This window comes from Triticum urartu, chromosome 5A, assembly GCF_056163025.1.
Source record: "Triticum urartu cultivar PI428250 chromosome 5A, HENAU_Tu73, whole genome shotgun sequence".
Taxonomy (NCBI): Eukaryota; Viridiplantae; Streptophyta; class Magnoliopsida; order Poales; family Poaceae; genus Triticum; species Triticum urartu.
In genome coordinates, this window is record NC_141877.1 from 627,209,688 (window position 1) to 627,218,986 (window position 9,299).

The 9,299-nt window shown below is 48.5% G+C and overlaps 1 pseudogene; it reads right to left on the reverse strand.

The window, feature by feature from the left end:
- Window positions 1–1,084: 1,084 nt before the first annotated feature.
- LOC147973530 (uncharacterized) lies at window positions 1,085–2,047 on the reverse strand (annotated as a pseudogene).
- Window positions 2,048–9,299: the final 7,252 nt, after the last annotated feature.

Genomic DNA, 9,299 nt, shown 5'->3' on the forward strand with positions numbered 1-9,299 from the left:
TGTTTGCATGTCTCCCGAGCCCGTAGGGTCTACACACTTAAGGTTCGATGACGCTAGGGTTATAGGGAATAGATGTCCGTGGTTACTGAATGTTGTTCGGAGTCCCGGATGAGATCCCGGACGTCACGAGGAGTTCCGGAATGGTCCGGAGGTAAAGATTTATATATGGGAAGTCATCATACGGTCACCGGAATAATTCGAGGGTTACCGGTATTGTACTGGGACCACCGAAGGGGTTCCGGGGGTCCACCGGGAGGGTCCACCTGCCCCGGAGGGCCCTATGGGCTGTATGTGGAGAGGGACCAGCCCCTTAGTGGGCCGGGTGCCTCCCCCCCTAGGGCCCATGCGCCTAGGGTTTGGGGGAACCCTAAAGGGGGGGCGCCCCCCTTGCCTTGGGGGGCAAGGCAAACCCCCTTGGCCGCCGCCCCCTCCTCAGATTGGATCTGAGGGGGCCGGCCCCCCTCTCCCTTGGCCCTATATATATGTGAGGGGTGGGAGGGCAGCCGCACCCAAGTCTTGGCGCAGCCCTCCCCCTCTCCCAAGTCCTCCTCTTCTCCCGCGGTGCTTGGCGAAGCCCTACAGGATTGCCACGCTCCTCCTTCACCACCATGCTGTCGTGCTGCTGCTGGATGGAGTCTTCCCCAACCTCTCCTTCACCCCTTGCTGGATCAAGGTGTAGGAGACGTCACTGGGCTATACGTGTGTTGAACGTGGAGGTGCCGTCCGTTCGGCACTAGGATCATCGGTGATTTGGATCACGACGAGTACGACTCCATCAACCCCGTTCACTTGAATGCTTCCGCTTAGCGATTTACAAGGATATGTAGATGCACTCTCCTTCCCCTCGTTGCTAGATTACTCCATAGATTGATCTTGGTGATGCGTAGAAAATTTTGAATTTCTGCTACGTTCCCCAACACCGAGGCCCCTCCAACGGCAACATGCCCTGCCCGAGAGACAAAAGTGCATCCTGGTGGGTATCCCCAGAAGCCAGATGTCGTCCTGCCTCATGTGCCGGTGTAGACCCCTCCTCCAAGACTGGGCATTGGTCTCCAATGGTTGGCCGGTTCAAACCCGAGGCCCGTCAAGAACCATCCTCAGCCCCAACCTGACCGGTCAAGCGGTCAAAAGCCGATACCCTAACCAAAAGTCTCTCTTTGACAGGCATCATGGGTCCCTCGGCCGTCACCACCATCGTTGGCTCCATGGGCGGTATGCGCCAATCCACTCCAGGAGCCCTCGCCGTGGTCACCGGCTCGCCGCCGCGGCGATCGTGGCTGACGCCGAAAACCGCACCGTTGCCGCGAACATCCCTGACTCCAAACCTCCAGGGCCGTCTAACGGAGACGACACCCGCCGGCGCCCCACCATTGATCCGACCGTCAGATGGGACACCACTCTGGCCGCTGTCCGAGGAAACCCCAAGGAACAGGGGCTCATCCACACCGCTGTAATCCGAGACCATGTCCAAGTGAATCAGGACCTTGTACTGCAGAAATGTCGGCTCCAGAAGCGGCGCCACCAGCCTCGGCTCCGGGATTGCAAGCCACCTGCGCGAAGGAATGGACTCCGGGTCAGCCGTCCAAGCAGAGAGCCTGAACGCCGACAGATCCCACCTCGAACTGCTCTCCGGAGCCACCGTGTCTACCAGACATGAAGAGCCTAGCAGATCCTCCGCCACACTACACTCCCAAGCATGCGGCGGCATGCCTTCCAGGACAAGAGAGACCTTGAAGCAGAACGCAACATGCACCGCTTGAGCCTACCGGTTCCATGGCCTGAAGTAAAGACGAACCCCCTGAAACTCGATGAACGGCCGATCTGCCACTCTGTTGCGATGCTCCCGCCTGGCGAAAACCACTAAGAAATCCTCCGTCCTGAAGTTGTGTACTGACACCCACTCCGGATCCACGCCAACCTCGGCGGCAAGCGCTTGGAGAACGAACTCCGGCGGGACATCATGCCGGGCTCCCCCAACATAAGCCACCATCGCATGTTGCAGGTGCCTCTCCAGATCGGCCATGGAGGCAGACCGACGAACGACGCGGAGCTCCTGAGAACCAAGCTGCTCATGGCCGACGGGCACCGGGAGGGGAGGGAGAGGCGAGGCTAGACCGCGGGAGCAGCCACCACGGCCGACGGCGGCAGGGGTGGCGGGGGGATCCGGGCGCCCCCGGAAGCGCCAGCAGCCCTCCGAGACGAAGCCTGCTCGTTGCCGGCCACCCTGGCTGCGACCTGGTGCCGGAGGTCCACCTCAGGAGACGGGCTGCGCGACCGCTTGCAGTCCTTGGAGGTGTGGCCGGGGTGGCCGCATCTGAAGTAGACCATGTCGTTGGTGCAGTCACGGCGGAAGTGCCCCTCTTCGAAGCAGTGGAAGCACAACCCATCCATCTCCGGCGAGATCTCCTGCCGCTGGCGATGCAGCGGGGCCTCAAGCACCACAGGACCAGAGGAACGGTGACGACGCCTCCAAAGCTCCTTCTTGGAAGGTGGGGGCTGGACCCAGCCCGGCGCCTCCGGGCCAACGACCGTCGCCATAACCTAGGCAGGGGCTGATGTCTACTACACAACCTTCTTCTTGTAGACGTTGTTGGGACTCCAAGTGCAGAGGTTTGTAGGACAATAGCAAATTTCCCTCAAGTGGATGACCTAAGGTTTATCAATCCGTAGGAGGCTTAGGATGAAGATGGTCTCTCTCAAGCAACCCTGCAACCAAATAACAAAGAGTCTCTTGTGTCCCCAACACACCCAATACAATGGTAAATTGTATAGGTGCACTAGTTCGGCGAAGAGATGGTGATACAAGTGGTATATGGATAGTAGATAATAGTATTTGTAATCTGAAAATATAAAAACAGCAAGGTAACTAATGATAAAAGTGAGCGTAAATGGTATTGCAATGCGTGGAAATAAGGCCTAGGGTTCATACTTTCACTAGTGCAAGTTCCCTCAACAATACTAACATAATTGGATCACATAACTATCCCTCAACATGCAACAAAGAGTCACTCCAAAGTCACTAATAGCGGAGAACGAACGAAGAGATTATGGTAGGGTACGAAACCACCTCAAAGTTATTCTTTCCAATCAATCCATTGGGCTATTCCTATAAGTGTCACAAACAGCCCTAGAGTTCGTACTAGAATAACACCTTAAGACACAAATCAACCAAAACCCTAATGTCACCTAGATACTCCATTGTCACCTCAAGTATCCGTGGGTATGATTATACGATAAGTGTCACACAATCTCAGATTCATCTATTCAACCAACACAAAGGACCTCAAATAGTGCCCCAAAGTTCTACCGGAGAATCACGACGAAAATGTGTGCCAACCCCTATGCATAGGTTCATGGGCGGAACCCGCAAGTTGATCACCAAAACATACATCAAGTGAATCACGTGATATCCCATTGTCACCACAGATACTCACGGCAAGACATACATCAAGTGTTCTCAAATCTTTAAAGACTCAATCCGATAAGATAACTTCAAAGGGGAAACTCAATTCATTACAAGAGGGTAGAGGGGGAGGAGAAACATAAGATCCAACTATAATAGCAAAGCTCGCGATACATCAAGATCGTGCCAAATCAAGAACACGAGAGAGAGAGAGAGATCAAATACATAGCTACTGGTACATACCCTCAGCCCCGAGGGAGAACTACCCCCTCCTCGTCATGGAGAGCACCGGGATGATGAAGATGGCCACCGGAGAAGGATTGCCCCCTCCGGCAGGGTGCCGGAACGGGTCTAGATGAAGGAAATATGCCCCTAGAGGCAATAATAATGTTATTATTTTATTTCCTTATATCATGATAAATGTTTATTATTCATGCTAGAATTGTATTATCCGGAAACATAATACTTGTGTGAATACATAGACAAACCAAACGTCACTAGTATGCCTCTACTTGACTAGCTCATTAATCAAAGATGGTTATGTTTCCTAACCATAGACATGTGTTGTCATTTGATTAACGGGATCACATTATTAGGAGAATGATGTGATTGACATGACCCATTCCATTAGCTTAGCACCCGATCGTTTAGTATGTTGCTATTGCTTTCTTCATGACTTATACATGTTCCTATGACTATGAGATTATGCAACTCCCGTTTGCCGGAGGAACACTTTGTGTGCTACCAAACGTCACAACGTAACTGGGTGATTATAAAGGAGCTCTACAGGTGTCTCCAAAGGTACATGTTGGGTTGGCGTATTTCGAGATTAGGATTTGTCACTCTGATTGTCGGAGAGGTATCTCTGGGCCCTCTCGGTAATGCACATCACATAAGCCTTGCAAGCATTTCAACTAATGAGTTAGTTGCGAGATGATGTATTACGAAACGAGTAAAGAGACTTGCCGGTAACGAGATTGAACTAGGTATTGAGATACCGACGATCGAATCTCGGGCAAGTAAAATACCGATGACAAAGGGAACAACGTATGTTGTTATGCGGTCTGACCGATAAAGATCTTCGTAGAATATGTAGGAGCCAATATGAGCATCCAGGTTCCGCTATTGGTTATTGACCAGAGACGTGTCTCGGTCATGTCTACCTTGTTCTTGAACCCGTAGGGTCCGCACGCTTAAGGTTTCGATGACAGTTATATTATGAGTTTATGAGTTTTGATGTACCGAAGTTAGTTCGGAGTCCCGAATGTGATCACGGACATAACAAGGAGTCTCGAAATAGTCAAGACATAAAGATTGATATATTAGACGGCTATATTCGGACACCGAAAGTGTTCCGGGTGATTTTGGAGAAAACCGGAGAGCCGGAGGGTTACCGGAACCCTACCGTGAGAAGTAATGGGCCATATGGGCCTTAGTGGAGAGAGAGAGGGGCAGCAGGGTGGGCCGCGCGCCTCCTCCCCCTGGTCCGAATTGGACTAGGAGAGGGGGGGCGGCGCCCCCCTTTCCTTCTCCCTCCCCACTTCCTTCCCCCTCCTAGTAGGAGTCCTACTCCTACTAAGAGGAGGACTCCTCCTGGCGCGCCAATAGGGGCCGGCCGGCCTCCTCCCCTTTCTCCTTTATATACGGGGGCAGGGGGCACCCCTAGACACAAGTTGATCCACATGATCATATTCTTAGCCGTGTGCGGTGCCCCCTTCCACCATAATCCTCGATAATATTGTAGCGGTGCTTAGGCGAAGCCCTGCGACGGTAGTACATCAAGATCGTCACCACGCCGTCGTGCTGACGGGACTCTACCCCGACACTTTGCTGGATCGGAGTCCGGGGATCGTCATCGAGTTGAACGTGTGCTAAAACTCGGAGGTGCCGTAGTTTCGGTGCTTGATCGGTCGGGCCATGAAGATGTACGACTACATCAACCGCGTTGTGCTAACGCTTCTGCTATCGGTCTACAAGGGTACGTAGATCACACTCTCCCCTCTCGTTGCTATGCATCACCATGATCTTGTGTGTGCGTAGGAAAATTTTGAAATTACTACGTTCCCCAACGGTGGCATCCGAGCCTAGGTTTTATGTGTTGATGTTATATGCATGAGTAGAACACAAGTGAGTTGTGGGCGATATAAGTCATACTGCTTACCAGCATGTCATACTTTGGTTCGGCGGTATTGTTGGACGAAGCGTCCCAGACCGACATTACGCGTACGCTTACGCGAGACCGGTTCTCCCGACGTGCTTTGCACAAAGGTGGCTAACGGGTGACAGTTTCTCCAACTTTAGTTGAACCGAGTGTGGCTACGCCCGGTCCTTGCGAAGGTTAAAACAGCACCAACTTGACAAACTATCGTTGTGGTTTTGATGCGTAGGTAAGATTGGTTCTTGCTTAAGCCCATAGCAGCCACGTAAAACTTGCAACAACAAAGTAGAGGACGTCTAACTTGTTTTTGCAGGGCATGTTGTGATGTGATATGGTCAAGACATGGTGCTAAATTTTATTGTATGAGATGATCATGTTTTGTAACCAAGTTATCGGCAACTGGCAGGAGCCATATGGTTGTCGCTTTATTGTATGCAATGCAATTGCGCTGTAATGCTTTACTTTATCACTAAGCGGTAGCGATAGTCGTGGAAGCATAAGATTGGCGAGACGACAACGATGCTACGATGGTGATCAAGGTGTCGCGCCGGTGACGATGGTGATCACGACGGTGCTTCGAAGATGGAGATCACAAGCACAAGATGATGATGGCCATATCATATCACTTATATTGATTGCATGTGATGTTTATCTTTTATGCATCTTATCTTGCTTTGATTGACGGTAGCATTTTAAGATGATCTCTCACTAATTATCAAGAAGTGTTCTCCCTGAGTATGCACCATTGCGAAAGTTCTTCGTGCTGAGACACCACGTGATGATCGGGTGTGATAGGCTCTACGTTCAAATACAACGGGTGCAAAACAGTTGCACACGCAGAATACTCAGGTTATACTTGACGAGCCAAGCATATACAGATATGGCCTCGGAACACAGAGACCGAAAGGTCGAGCATGAATCATATAGTAGATATGATCAACATAGCGATGTTCACCAATGAAACTACTCCATCTCACGTGATGATCGGACATGGTTTAGTTGATTTGGATCACGTAATCACTTAGAGGATTAGAGGGATGTCTATCTAAGTGGGAGTTCTTCAGTAATATGATTAATTGAACCTAAATTTATCATGAACTTAGTACCTGATAGTATCTTGCTTGTTTATGTTTGATTGTAGATAGATGGCCCGTGCTGTTGTTCTGTTGAATTTTAATGCGTTCCTTGAGAAAGCAAAGTTGAAAGATGATGGTAGCAATTACACGGACTGGGTCCGTAACTTGAGGATTATCCTCATTGCTGCACAGAAGAATTACGTCCTGGAAGCACCGCTGGGTGCCAGGCCTGCTGCTGGAGCAACACCAGATGTTATGAACGTCTGACAGAGCAAAGCTGATGACTACTCGATAGTTCAGTGTGCCATGCTTTACGGCTTAGAATCGGGACTTCAACGACGTTTTGAACGTTATGGAGCATATGAGATGTTCCAGCAGTTGAAGTTAATATTTCAAGCAAATGCCCGGATTGAGAGATATGAAGTCTCCAATAAGTTCTATAGCTGCAAGATGGAGGAGAATAGTTCTGTCAGTGAGCATATACTCAAAATGTCCGGGTATAATAATCACTTGATTCAATTGGGAGTTAATCTTCCAGATGATTGCGTCATTGACAGAATTCTCCAGTCACTGCCACCAAGCTACAAGAGCTTCGTGATGAACTATAATATGCAAGGGATGAATAAGACTATTCCCGAGCTCTTCGCAATGCTGAAAGCTGCGGAGGTAGAAATCAAGAAGGAGCATCAAGTGTTGATGGTCAATAAGACCACTAGTTTCAAGAAAAAGGGCAAAGGGAAGAAGAAGGGGAACTTCAAAAAGAACAGCAAACAAGTTGCTACTCAAGAAAAGAAACCCAAACCTGGACCTAAGCCTGAAACTGAGTGCTTCTACTGCAAGCAGACTGGTCACTGGAAGCGGAACTGCCCCAAGTATTTGGCGGATAAGAAGGATGGCAAGGTGAACAAAGGTATATGTGATATACATGTTATTGATGTGTACCTTACTAATGCTCACAGTAGCACCTGGGTATTTGATACTGGTTCTGTTGCTAACATTTGCAACTCGAAACAGGGACTACAGATTAAGCGAAGATTGGCTAAGGACGAGGTGACGATGCGCGTGGGAAATGGTTCCAAAGTCGATGTGATCGCAGTCGGCACGCTACCTCTACATCTACCTTCGGGATTAGTATTAGACCTAAATAATTGTTATTTGGTGCCAGCGTTAAGCATGAACATTATATCTGGATCTTGTTTGATGCGAGATGGTTATTCATTTAAATCAGAGATTAATGGTTGTTCTATTTATATGAGTAATATCTTTTATGGTCATGCACCCTTAAAGAGTGGTCTATTCTTATTAAATCTCGATAGTAGTGACACACATATTCATAATGTTGAAACCAAAAGATGCAGAGTTGATAATGATAGTGCAACTTATTTGTGGCACTGCCGTTTGGGTCATATCGTTGTAAAGCGCATGAAGAAACTCCATACTGATGGGCTTTTAGAACCACTTGATTATGAATCACTTGGTACTTGCGAACCGTGCCTTATGGGTAAGATGACAAAAACACCGTTCTCCGGTACTATGGAGAGAGCAACAGATTTGTTGGAAATCATACATACAGATGTATGTGGTCCGATGAATGTTGAGGCTCGCGGCGGATATCGTTATTTTCTCACCTTCACAGATGACTTAAGCAGATATGGGTATATCTACTTAATGAAACATAAGTCTGAAACATTTGAAAAGTTCAAAGAATTTCAGAGTGAAGTTGAAAATCATCGTAACAAGAAAATAAAATTCCCGCGATCTGATCGTGGAGGAGAATATTTGAGTTACGAGTTTGGTGTACATTTGAAACAATGCGGAATAGTTTCGCAACTCACGCCACCCGGAACACCACAGCGTAATGGTGTGCCCGAACATCGTAATCGTACTTTACTAGATATGGTGCGATCTATGATGTCTCTTACTGATTTACCGCTATCGTTTTGGAGTTATGCTCTAGAGACGGCCGCATTCACGTTAAATAGGGCACCATCAAAATCCGTTGAGACGACGCCTTATGAACTATGGTTTGGCAAGAAACCAAAGTTGTCGTTTCTGGAAGGTTGGGGTTGCGATGCTTATGTGAAAAAGCTTCAACCTGATAAGCTCGAACCCAAATCGGAGAAATGTGTCTTCATAGGATATCCAAAGGAAACTATTGGATACACCTTCTATCACAGATCCGAAGGAAAAACTTTTGTTGCTAAATTCAGAAACTTTCTATAGGAGTTTCTCTCGAAAGAAGTGAGTGGGAGGAAAGTAGAACTTGATGAGGTAACTCTACCTGCTCCATTATTGGAAAGTAGTACATCACAGAAACCAGTTTCTGTGACACCTACACCAATTAGTGAGGAAGCTAATGATGATGATCATGAAGCTTCAGAACAAGATACTACTGAACCTCGTAGATCAACCAGAGTAAGATCCGCACCAGAGTGGTACGATAATCCTGTTCTGGAAGTCATGCTACTAGATCATGATGAACCTACGAACTATGGAGAAGCGATGGTGAGCCCAGATTCCGCAAAATGGCTTGAAGCCATGAAATCTGAGATGGGATACATGTATGAGAACAAAGTATGGACTTTGGTTGACTTGCCCAATGATCGGCAAGCAATTGAGAATAAATGGATCTTTAAGAAGAAGACTGACGCTGACGGTAATG